The following is a 13,561-nucleotide window of genomic DNA, read 5'->3' as shown; positions in this document are numbered from 1 at the left end:
TCTCTCATGATTAAATAGATAAAATCTTAAAAAAAAAAAAAAAAAAGAAAGAAAGAAAAAGAAAAAGAAAAAATGTTTCCTAAGGGTTTGCCCGAGGAGAATTGCAGAGGAGGAAGACCTGAAGTTCACCTTGTCCCATGGACACAAGTAGATAACTCTCACATCACCATAAACAACCCAGAAAACGACCCAAAGACTGGCACAACCAACTGCACAACTAAACACAGAGCAGAGGCCACATCAAAGACGGTAGGAAGGGCGGAGACCTGGTGAGGAGCCCAAGAGACTTCAGGACCATCTGTGGGAGGGACGGACCCACCAGCACCGAGAGGAGAGAGAAACGGGACTATCACACCAGGGAGCCTGCATGAGGAAGAAGAATCCTCCTTAACATTTGGCTTTGAAAACCACAGAGGCAGAGTTTCAAGAGTTCTTACAACCAACAGGACTTAAAACCTGGAATTAAAAAAAAAAAAAAATCAGCAGGCTTGGCTCTGGGAAAGTTGGGAGGGCAGAGGAAACTGAGTCCCTGGCCTTAAAGAGACAGCACAAAAAAAAAAAGCCTGCAAAAATTCAACATAGAAGCAGCAATTTGAAAAATGCCTGGGGCACGCAGGAGGGAGGGTTATTTACTAATATTAGAGTGTGTCTGGAGGGAGAGACAAGAGATGGTTGGGAAACTCCTCTAGGAACAAAGGTGCTGGCAGGCACCACTTACCTTTCCCCACTCCCCAGGGGAAACAGGCAGCCAGCTGTGGAGCGGTGCAGTGCCACCATACACTACCTCATTGGCTTATACTGCACCCGGCCTCCCCAACATTGGCAGATCTGCCCCTCTAGCCAGGGGCACCCAGGGAACCCAGCACTGTGGGTTCCCTACTCCAGATGTCCTGAGCGAACCTTGCTAACACTGTGTATCCTGAACTGCATGCTTTGTGGGACCTCGGTCCCAGGAGCAGCAAAGTCCCTTCTTCCAGGGGACCTGTGCACAAACCATGCTAAAACTGCAAGTCTTGCCCCCTGTGCTTTGTGGATCTGCCCCCTCTAATACGCTCTTGAACACAGCCCATTCAAACGGGAGCCACAAACGTGGCAGTGTGCAAGCAGTCCTGACAGCACCAACACCACTCCAAAGTGACGCCTGCTCTGGAGAGACGGAAAGATATCCACACACACCAGTCTGACTATGACCAACAGTGGGCTGGGGGCAGACAGCTGATCTGACTGCAGGCCCCGCCCACCAACAGAAGCTTCTCAGGGCACAACACAGGGAAAACACCCTGCAATTTGGTGCTATTGCATCTCCAGCAAATGCGGAATCTGATTCATCTCAAGCCCAAGGAAGCCACAGACTGATCCGCTAATACCACAGGGACTAAACATGGCTCATGACAGGCAAAGAGAGACACTGCAGATGGCTGGACTGAAGAAAAAAGCAGCTTGGTCACAAAAGCAAGGTGCACCCAACACACGTAGAAAACACTTCTGGGGAACCCTGAGTGGCGCAGTGGGGGAACCCTGGGTGGCGCAGTGGTTTAGCGCCTGCCTTTGGCCCAGGGTGCGATCCTGGAGACCCAGGATCGAATCCCACATCGGGCTCTCAGTGCATGGAGCCTGCTTCTCCCTCTGCCTGTGTCTCTGCCTCTGTCTCTCTCTCTGTGACTATCATAAATAAATAAAAATAAAAATAAAAATAAAAATAAAAATAAAACATTAAAAAAAAAAAAAAACACTTCTGAAGTGCCAGGTCCTGGTCCACAGGGGGTGCTGCACAGCACAGCACTACAGGATCTCTCCTTTATAAGGCTACACCTCTCAAGAGCAGGAGACATATCTGACTTACATAACACTCAGAAACAGAAACATAAACAAAATGAGGAGACAGAGAAAAACATCCCAAATGAGAGAACAGAACAAAACCACAGCAAGAGACTTAAATGAAACAGATATAAGTAATATACTTGACAGAGAATTTAAAGTAATAATCATAAACATATTCACTGGACTTGAGAAAAGAGTGGAGGGCATCAGTGAGATCCTTAACAAAGAGAGAAAGAATCAGAGATGAAAAACACAATAAATGAAATTAGATGGAATAAATGGTAGAATAGAGGAAGCAGAAGAATGGAGCAGGAACCTGGAGGATAGAGTAATGGAAAATAATCAAGCTGACTGAAAAAAATTATACAAAGCAGAATAGACTAAAGGAAAGCAGTGACTCCATCAAGCATAATAACATATGCATTATACAGATCCCAGAAAGAGAAGGGGGAGAAAAGGGGCCAGGAAACTTATCCGAAGAAATAAAAGTGAAAACTACCCAAATCTGAAACAGAAATTCAGATCCAAGAGGCAGAGATCCCCCCAACAAAATCAACCAAGATGGGTACCTGGATAGCTCAGTAGATTAAGCGTCCAACTCTTGATTTTGGCTCAGGTCATGATCTCAGAACCATGTGATCAAGGCCCCCATCAAGCTCCATGCTGGGAGTGGAGCCTGCTTAAGATGCTCTCTCTCCTTGTCCCTCTGCACCCCCACCCTCTGACTGATGCATTCTAAATAAATAAACGAATAAACAAACCAAAGGAGATCCAACCAAGACACATAGTAATTAAAATGTCAAAAAGTAATGAAAGAATTTTAAAAGCAGGAAGAGAAAAGAAAAACAGTTACATAAAAGAGTAACCGCCATTAGATTATGAGTGGATTTTTCAGCAGAAAATTTGCAAGGCCAGAAGAGAGTGGCATGACATATTCTAAATGCTGAAAGGAAAATCTGCAGCCAAGAATACTCTATCCAGCAAGGCTATCATTCAGAATAGAAAGACAGATAAACAGTTTCCAGACAAACAGAAGTTAAAAGAATTCATAATCATTGAACCATCCCTACAAGAAATGTTAAAAGGGACTCTGAATGGAAAGGGAAGATGATAAGTAAGACTAACAAAAGTGGGGAGCATAGAAGCAGCAAAAAAGGGCTCAGTTGGTTAAGCAACTGACTCTAGATTTTGGCTCACATTGTGATCTCAGTGTCATAGGACTGGCCCCAGATTGGGTTCCACACTCAGCAGGGAGTCTACTTTGGGATTCTCTCTCTCCTTTCCCACCACCACCCTTCCCTCACCACAGCGTGCACTTTCTCTAAAATAATCTTTTTTTAAAAGCAGTAAAAATAAGTGTATCTGTAAAAATCAGTCAAGCAACTCACAAAAGAATGTAAAGCCAGGATACCATATACCTAAAATATGGGAGAGTTAAAAAAAAAAAAAAAAAAAAAAAACAGGATAAAAACCACATGATCATTTCAATACATTTGGAAAAAGTATTTCACAAAGTACAACAACATTCATGATAAAATTCCTCAACAGGGGCACCTAGCTAGCTCAGTTGGTGGAACATGTGACCCTTGATCTTGGGGTTGTGAGTTTGAATCCCACATTGGGCTTAGGGATTCCTTTAAAAAAAAAAAAGCCCTGACATAGTAGGTTTAGAGGGAATATACCTCAAATAATAAAAGCTACATATGAAAAACCCATAGCTACCATCTCATCAATGGGGGCAAACTGAGAGCTTTTCCCTTAACATAAGGAACAAAAGAAGACTGTCACTCATCACTCTTATGCAACATAATACTGAAAGTCCTAGCCACAGCAATTAGACAACAAAAAGAAATAATAAGCACTTAAATTGCTAAGGAAGAAGTACAACTTTCATTTGCAGGTGATGTGATATTATATGTAGAAAACTCTAAAGATTCCACCAAAAAACTACTAGAACTGATTAGTGAATTCAGTAAGATCACAGGATATAAAAATCAATGTACAAAAATCTGTTGCATTTCTATACACCTTAATAGGGCAGCAGACAGAGAAATTAAGAAAACAGACTCATTTAAAATTGCACCAAAAATAATAGAATACCTAGGAATAGAGGTGCCTGGGTGGTTCAGTGGGTTAAACATCCATGGTTTCAGCTCAGGTCATGAGCTCATGGTCGTGAGATCAAGCCTTACATCAGGGTCTGTGCTGAGCTGAGTGTGGAGTCTGCTTGGGATTCTCTGTCCTCCTCTCCTTCTGCCCTTCCCCCATCTTTCTCTCTCTCAGTAAATAAATTTTTTTAAAAAAGGATACCTAAGAATAAATTTAACCAAGGAGGTGAAAGACCTACTCTGAAAATTAGAAAACATTGGTGAAAGAAATCGAAGAATATGCAAATGGAAAGTTATTCCATGCTCATGGATTGAAGAATATTGTTAAAATGTCCATACTACCAAGAACAATGTACAGATTTAATGCAATCCCTTTCAAAATACCAACAACATGTTTCACAGAACTAGAACAAACAATCCTTAAATTTGTATGGAACCACAAAAGACCCCCAAATAGCCAAAGCAATCTTGAAAAAGAAAAACAAGCCTTGAAGAATTGCAATTCCAGACTTCAGGTTATATTACAAAGCTGTAATGATCAAAACACATGGTACTGGCACAAAAAGACACAGAGATCAAGGAACAGAATAAGAAGCCCAGAAATAAACCCACAATTATATGGTCAATTAACCTACAACAAAGGACAGAATATGCAGTGGGAAAATCTCTTCAACAAGTACTGTTAGGGAAAGTGTATAGCAAGAGGCAAAAGAATGAAACTGAACCACTTTACACCATACACAAAAATAAACTCAAAATGAATTAAAGACCTAAATGTGAGACCTTGAAACCATAAAATCCTAGAAGATTGCACAGGCAGTAATTTCTCTGACATCAGCTGTAGCAATATTTTCTAGATATTTCTCTTGAGGCAAGGGAAATAAAAGCACAACTAAACTATTGAGGCTACATCAAAATAAAAAGCTTCTGCACAGCAAAGGAAACAATCAACAAAACTAAAATACAACCTACAGGATGGGAGAAGATATTTGCTAATGACATACCTGATAAAAGGTTAGTTTCCAAAATATATAAAGAATTTGTACAATTCAACATCCCCAGAAAACAAATAATCCAATTAAATATTGGCAGAAGATGTGAACATTTTTCCAAAGATGACATCCGGATGACCAACAGATCAAAAGATGCTCAACATCACTCATTATCAGAGAAATTCAAAACTACAATAGATGTCACCTCACACCATTCTGTTAGTCAGAATGGCTAACATCAACAACACAAGAAATAACAGGTGTTGGTGATGATATGGAGAAAGGGGAACCCTCTTGCACTGTTGATGGGAATGCAATCTGGTACAGAGACTGTGGAAAACAATATGAAGTTTCCTCGAAAAGTTAAAAATAGAACTATCCTACAATCCAGCAATTGCAGTACTGGATATTTACCCAAAGAATACAAAAATGTTAATTCAAAGGAACATATGCCACTCTGTTTGTAGCAGCATTATTTATAATAGCCCAGATACAGAAGCAGCCCATGTCCATCAATTGATGAATGGATAAAGAAGATGTGGTGTGTGTATATGTATACCCATGAAAGCAATATTTCATTCTTTTTATGGTTGAATAATATTTCATTACATATGGAATGCTCCAGCCCCTCGTGTGGTTCCTGGGTCCTGCTAGAAACCAGCCTGGTGTTTTAAGCCACAAGAAAGGAGCCCCTACAGCCTCGCTCCTGTTCCTACCACAACCACCAGTGAGCTCCACATGTACACCTAGCTCTCTTAGATTTCAAACGTTATCCTATTTCTGGCCTCAGAAAAGTGAGAAAAAAATATTCCATTAGTGAGAAAATATTCCATTACATATGGAATATTATTCAGCCACAAAAAAATGTAATCTTACCATCTGCAATGACATGGATGAAGCAAGAGAGTATAATGCTAAATGAAATAAGTCAGTCAGGGAAAGACAAATACCATATGATTTCACTCATATGTGGAATTTTTTTTTTTTCATATGTGGAATTTAAGAAACAAACAGAAAAATATATAGAGAGAAACCAAAAACAGACTCTTAACTATAGAGAACAAACTACTGGTTACCATGAGGGGGGGCAGGTGGCACAATGAGTGAAATAGGTGATGGGGATAAAGGAGTGCACTCATCATAATGAGCACTGGGTGCTGTATGGAATTTTTATTTTATTTTATTTTATTTTTTTTAATTTTTATTTATCTATGATAGTCACACAGAGAGAGAGAGAGAGAGGCGGAGACACAGGCAGAGGGAGAAGCAGGCTCCATGCACCGAGAGCCCGACGTGGGATTCGATCCTGGGTCTCCAGGATCGCGCCCTGGGCCAAAGGCAGGCGCCAAACCGCTGCGCCACCCAGGGATCCCTGTATGGAATTTTTGAATTACTATATTGTACAACTGGAACTAATATAACACTATGTTAACTATACCGGAATTAAATAATATAAAACAAGATTTGGCCACACAAAAAATCTAGTAATCAACCTCAAAGGCATGGATATCTGTGATTTACTTAATAAAAAATCAGGAGTGCCTGGATGGTTCAGTCAGTTGGGTGTTCCACTCTTGATTTAGGCTCAGGTCATGATCTAAGGGTTGTGAGATTGAGCCCCACATTGGGCTTCATGCTCAGAGTGGAGTCTGCTTGAGATTATCTCTCTCTGGCTTCACCACCACCGCACCTCTGGCTTGCATACATACACATGCACACACTCACACACTGTCTCTCCCCCTCCCTCTCTCCCATAAATAATCTTTTAAACAATTTTTTAAAAAGAAAAAGAAATCAAAAGAACTGTGTTAAGGTTGCTTGATGGGCTCTATGAAAACATAGAAAGACAATTCAATGAAATTAGAAAAAATACAGGAACAAAATAAGAAGCATAAGAAAGACAGAAGTCATGAAAAGAACCAAACAGAAAATCTGGAGCTGACGTATACAATGAGGAGGTTGAAAAATTCAATGGAGAGCACCAACAATAAAATGAATCAAGCAGGAGAAAAACAAACAAAAATTGTGAATTTTTTAAAAAGTGTGAATTAGAAGATAGGATGTTTGAAATTATCCAGTCAGAGGAGAAGAAAAAGAATAGAGAAAGCCAACTTAATCTATAGGATAACATCAAAAGATACACTTTGTGAATTATTAGAGTCCCAGAAAGAGAAGAGAAGGAAGAGTCAGAAAGCTTATTTAAAGAAATAGTGGGAAGGAACTCCCCAAATCTGGATAGAGACGATAATATCTAAGTTCATGAAGCTCATAGGTTACCAAAGAAACTCATCTTAACTTGAAGAGATCTTCACTTTTACACAACACATTAGACCAGATGGACTTAACACACATTCCATGCAAAGAAACCCAGAATACACATTTTTCTCAAGCGCACATAGTATATTCTCTAGGAAAGACAATATGTTAGCCAAAAACCAAATCTTAATAAGTTTAAGATTGAAATTATATCAAGAATCTTTTTTGAAAAAAAAAAAAAAAGAATCTTTTTTTACCTCAATGGTAGAAAATTAGAAATCAATTACAAGAAGAAAAATCAATTATAAGGAAAAAATTCACAAATATGTGGAAATTATACATATCAGAAGAGAAATAATAAATACCTTGAGACAAATGAAACCAAAATATAACACACCAAACCTGAGGGGATGCAGCAAAAGCCATTCAAAAGGAAGTTCACAATGATAAATACCTACATTAAGAAACAAGAAAGGTCTGAAACAACCTAACTTTATATCTCAATGAACTAGAAAAAGGAGAACAAATGAAGCTCAATATTAGTAGAAAAAAAAGGAAATAAAGATCAAAGTGGAAGTAAATGAATTAGAGACAAAAAAAAAAAGAGGATAGAAAAAAAAATCACTGAAATTGAGAGCTGATTTTTTAAAAACAAAATAGAAAAACTTTTTGCTAGACTCACCAAGGGAAAAAAAAGGATATAACAGACACCACAGAAATACAAAGAATCATAAGGGACTATTATAATTATACACTAACAATTGAGCATCCAGAAGTGGATAAACTTCTAAAATATACAACCTACCAAGACCAAATCAAGATGAAATAGAAAATCTGAGCAAACCAGTTACTAAGAAGGAGATTAAATTAGCAATCAAAATTCTTGCAACAAAAGTCCAAGATCAGATAGCTTCACTGGTGAATTCTACCAAACATTTGAAGAATTAATATCAATCCTTCTCAAACTCTTCCAAAAAATAGAGGAGAGACACTTCCAATCTCATTTTGAGGCCAGCATTATCCTGATGTCAAATCTAGACAAGAATACTACAAGCAAGAAAAGAATAGGACTGGCCAATATACCCAATGAATATAGATGCAAAAATCCTCAATAAATTATTAGCAAACCAAAAAAAAAAATTATTAGCAAACCAAATTCAACAATACATTAAAAGGATCATACACCATAATCATGTAGAATTTATTGTAGAGATGCAAGATTAACACTGACATTATTAATGTGCTATACCACATTGATAAAATGAAGGGTAAATATATGATCATCTCAATAGATTCAGAAAAAGCATTTGACAAAATTCAATACACACTTATGATAAAATCTCTCAATGAAATAGATATATAGAGAGAACATACCCCAGCATAATAAAGGCCATATATGAGAAGCCAACAGCTAACATCATATTCAACAGAGAAAAGTTGAAAGCTTTTATACTATGAGGAACAATTCAAGGATGCCCACTCTCACCACTTTTTTTTTTTTTTTTTTGAGACTGAGAAAACAAGGGGAGGGGGAGAGAGAGATGGAGAGAGATAATTTTTTTTTTTGAGAGAGAGAGAGAGGATTTTTTAAAAAAGATTTTATTTATTTACTCATAGAGACAGACAGAGAGAGAGAGAGAGAGGCAGAGACACAGGCAGAGGGAGAAACAGGCACCATGCAGAGAGCCTGATGTGGGACTCAATCCAGGGTCTCCAGGATCACTCCCTGGGCTGCAGGTGGCACTAAATCACTGCGCCACCGGGGCTGCCCAAGAGAGAGGATCTTAAGCAGGTTCCATACCCAGCATGGAGCCTGACATAGGATTCAATCTCATGACCCTGAGATCATGATCTGAGCCAAAATCAAGAGTCAGATACTTAACCGACTGAGAAAACCAGGTGCCTCCAAAAATTGTAAATTGAACCATTGCAAGTTAGGGACTATCTGTTCCCTGAAGCCCATAAGACATTGATGAAAGTCACTGAAGGTGACATGGTGGAAAGATATTCCATGTTCATGGATTGGAAGAATCTTAAAATGTCCACTATGCCCCCAAACATTTATTGATTCAAAGCAATTCCCATCAAAATTATAATGGCTTTTTTCAAAGAAATAGAACAAACAATCCTGAATTTGTATGGAACCACAATAGACTTTGAATGGCCAAAGCAATCCTAAGAAAAAAGAACAGAGGTAGAGGGGCACCTGTGTGGCTCAGTGGTTGAGTGTCTGCCTTTGCATCAGGGCATGATTCTGGGGTCCTGGGATCGAGTCCCACATCAGGCTCCCCTGTGGGGAACCTGTTTCTCACTCTGCCTATGTCTCTGCCTTTCTGTGTGTCTCTCATGAATAAATAAATAAAATCTTTAAAAAAAAGTAAGAACAGAGCTGGAGGCATAACTTCATGATTTCAAACTATACTACAAAGCTATAGCAATTAAAACAGTATGGTGTTGGCATAAAAGCAGACACATAGATCCATGGAAAAGAACAGAGAGCCCAGAAGTAAACCCAGGCATATATGGTCAATTAATAAAAAAGGACCAAAAAATATAGAATGGGAAAAGGACAGTCTCTCCGAAATGGTGCTGGGAACACTGGACAATCACATGCAAAAGAAAGAAAATAGGGCAGCCTGGGTGGCTCAGTGGTTTAGTGCTGCTTTCAGTCCAGGGTGTGATCCTGGAGACCCTGATTGAGTCCCATGTCCGGCTCCCTGCATGGAGCCTGCTTCTCCTTCTGCCTGTGTCTCTGCCTCTCTCTCGCTCTGTGTGTGTCTCTCATGAATAAATGAATAAAATCTTAAAAAAAAAAAAGAATGAAAATGGACTACTATCTTCCACCATACAGAAAAATGAACTCAAAGTGGATTAAAGACTTGAACGTAGGGGCACTTGGGTGGCTCAGTCAGTTAAGCATCTGCCATTGGCTCAGGTCATGATCCCAGGGTCCTGGGATTAAGCCCCACATTGGGCTCCCTGCACACAAGGAGCCTGCTTCTCCCTCTCCTGCCTGTTTGTGTTCTCTCTTGCTATCTCTCTCTCCCCCCCCAAATATATAAGTAAATAAATAAACAAATAAACAAATAAATAAATTCTTTAAAAAAAAGAAGACTTGAGCATAAGACCTGAAACCATAGAAGTTCTAGAAGAAAATATGAGCAGTAACCTCCTTGACATTGGTCTTGTCATTATTTTTTTGGATTTGACTCCGAAAGCAACAAAAATAAAAATAAACAAGTGGGACTACATCAAACTAAAAAGCTTTTGTACCACAAAGGAAACCATCAAAAAATGAAAAAGCAGCCTATGGAATGGGAGAAAATATTTGCACATTATATATCTGATATGGGGTTAATATCCAAACTCATGCAACTCAATAGCAAAAAACCAGACAATCCAATTTTTAAAAATGGGCTGAGTGTTCTGAATAGACATTTTCCCAAAGACAACATACAGGTGACCAACAGACACACAAGAGGGTACTCAACTAATCAGGGAAATGCAAATTAAAACAATATCACTTCACATCTGATGCAATGGCTGTTATCAAAAAGATGAGAAATAACATGTATTGGTGAGGATGCAGAGAAAAGGGAACCCCATATGCACTGTTCGTGGGAATGTAAATTGGTGCAGCCACTATGGAAAACAGTGTGGAGGGGCACCTGGGCAGCTCAATCAGTTAAACGTCTGACTCTTTATTTTGGCTCAGGTCATGATCTCATGATTATGAGATAGAGTGTGAACCTGCTTAAAATTCACTCTCTCCCTATCCCTCTGTCTGTCTCTGCCCCTCCCCTTTACTCCCCTGCTCATGCTCTGTCCAAAAGTAAACGAAAAATAAATAAATAAAAAAGAGTATGGAATTTCCTTAAAAAAAAATTAAGAACAGAACTACCGTATCATCCAGCAATTCCACTTCTGGGTTATATATATATCCAAAGGAAATGTACTCAGAATCCTGAAGATATATCTATACTCTCATGCTCACTGTAGCATTATTCACACTGGGTATGTATGGAAACAACCTAAGTGTCTGTCTACAGTGACTAGATAAAGAAAATGTGACACATGCACACACTCAACCATGAGAAAGAAGGAAATCTTGCTATTTGTGACAACACGGATGGAACTTGAGGGCATTACATTCAGTGAAATAAGTCAGACAGAGAAAGACACTGTATGGTATCATGATTATACGTAAAATCTAAGAAAGCAAAACCCACAGAAACAGAGTTGAAAAGTGGTTGCCAGAGGTTAGGGGTTGGGGAAATTGTGGAGATATTGGTTAAAGGGCACAAATGTCTAGTTATAAGACAAAAAAGTCCTAGAAATGTAATGTACAGTGCAGTGACTATAGTCAACAGTATTGTATTATGTACTTGAAAGCTGCTAAGAAAATTGATGTTAAATTGTTCTTATCTCAAAGAAGAGATTGTAATTATGCAAGGTGAGGGAGGTGTTAACTAATGCTATTGTGGTAATCATTTCATGATATATAAGTATATCAAATCAACATGATGTACATTCTAAATTCACAGAGTATTTCTGTCAATTATATCTCAATAAAGCTGGGGAAGAAAACTGGGCAAAGAGAGACTTGAATAGACGTTTCTCCAAAGATGATATACAAATAATCAATAAGCACATGAAAAGATGCTCAAGTCACTAATCATTAGAGAACGTAAATCTAGAACAAGAGACACTATCTTGCACCCACTCGTATGGCTCCCGTCAAAAAAAAAAAAAAAAAAAAAAAAAGGAAAATAAGCAGTGTAGGTGGGGATGTGGAGAAATTGGAACCTGTTTGCATGGCTGGGTGAATGTAAATAGCGCAGCTGCCATGGAAAACAGTATGACGGTTCCTTGAAAAGTTTAACATAAAATTACCGCATGACCTAACTAATCGAGTTCTAGGTATGTTCCCCAAAGAATTGAAAGCAGGGACTTGAACAGGTATTTGTACACCAATATTCCGAACAGTATTTTTTACAATAATGAAGTATTGCTAATATAACATGGATGAACCTTGAAAACATTATGGTAAGTGAAATGAGCCAGACATAAAAGGACAAACGTAGGACTCCACTTCTATGGAACAGGCAAATTACAAATTCCACAGAAAGTAGAATAGTGGTTGCCAGATGCTGGGGAAGAGCGCAATGGGAAATTACTACTGTCTAATATGTATGGAGTTTCAACTGGGAATGATGAAAAAGTTCTGGAGATGAACAGTGATGACAGTTGAACAACACTGCAAATGTACTTAGTGGACTTAATGCCACATTTTAAAACAATTAAAATGGCAGTTATACATATCTTATCACAAAAATAAAAATGGTATGGTATCAAGAAATGGGGAAAAATACTAATATAGTTCCAGTAACAGTTGTATCAGCATAAAGATCCTTCTCAAAATTAAAAATTATCAAATATTTGCAATCTTGCATTTGCCAAGAGCAACTGACAGTGCTTTCAATTATGTGAATCAAAAATGAAGTTAATTGGAGTGTAAATCTTAAGCTATTAAACACATTTGCAGAGAAGTCAGAAAAGTCTTATGGTGATCAACGAATACATCACATATTATTAACGCAGCACATATTGTATTATATAAAATTAGGACACCAAAAATATTGTTGCAATTTGCAAGTTTATATTGTTACTCAGTTTTCACTATTATCCCGGGATATTTTATGATTAATAAGATCTTTTTAAAGGAAAAGCTTTATACTTTAGCTCTTTTAGTGGCATTTTTTTCCTGCTTTCTGAAAAAGAGTTTCTCGTTTCTATTTTGACTTGGCCCCACAAACCCCTGATCCCCGCTTTACCAGTGACAGCCTGTCCATTTCCAACAGTACTCTTGCCTTTGTATCTCAGCTTTCTCACCTCTCAAATGGGAATGGTGTCTACCCTACTTCATAGAATTGATGTAAAACACACACACATACACACACACACACAGCGGTTTGGAAAAAAATAGATGTTTTAAAATACTGGTGGCATTGTTGTCCATATGAAATATTTTTTTAAGAGCGCCTGCGTGGCCTGGTCAGTTAAGCATCTGCCCTCAGCTCAGGTCATGATCTCTGTCCCAGGATCGAGCCCCACGGGCTTGGGCTTCCTGCTTAGCATGGAGTTGGCTTCTCTCTTTCTCTCTCCCTCTGCGCCTCCCCATGCTCATGTTCTAGCTCCTTTTTAAATAAATAAATAAAATCTTTAAAGAAAGAAGAGAAAAATAGTTTTTAGCCATTGCCCTTTCTGGTGTGTGAGTCTCTAGACAAATACATTTCTTATCTAAAATGAAGAAGTGTAATTCATGATTTCCTATAGAGCTTTCCAGACTTTTGAGAGATAGCCTAAATGACTCCTCCTGTTCAT

Source organism: Canis lupus, chromosome 4 (genome assembly GCF_011100685.1).
Source record: "Canis lupus familiaris isolate Mischka breed German Shepherd chromosome 4, alternate assembly UU_Cfam_GSD_1.0, whole genome shotgun sequence".
Lineage (NCBI taxonomy): Eukaryota > Metazoa > Chordata > Mammalia > Carnivora > Canidae > Canis > Canis lupus.
The sequence above is the reverse complement of the archived record's forward strand: the minus strand, read 5'-3'. Positions refer to the sequence as shown.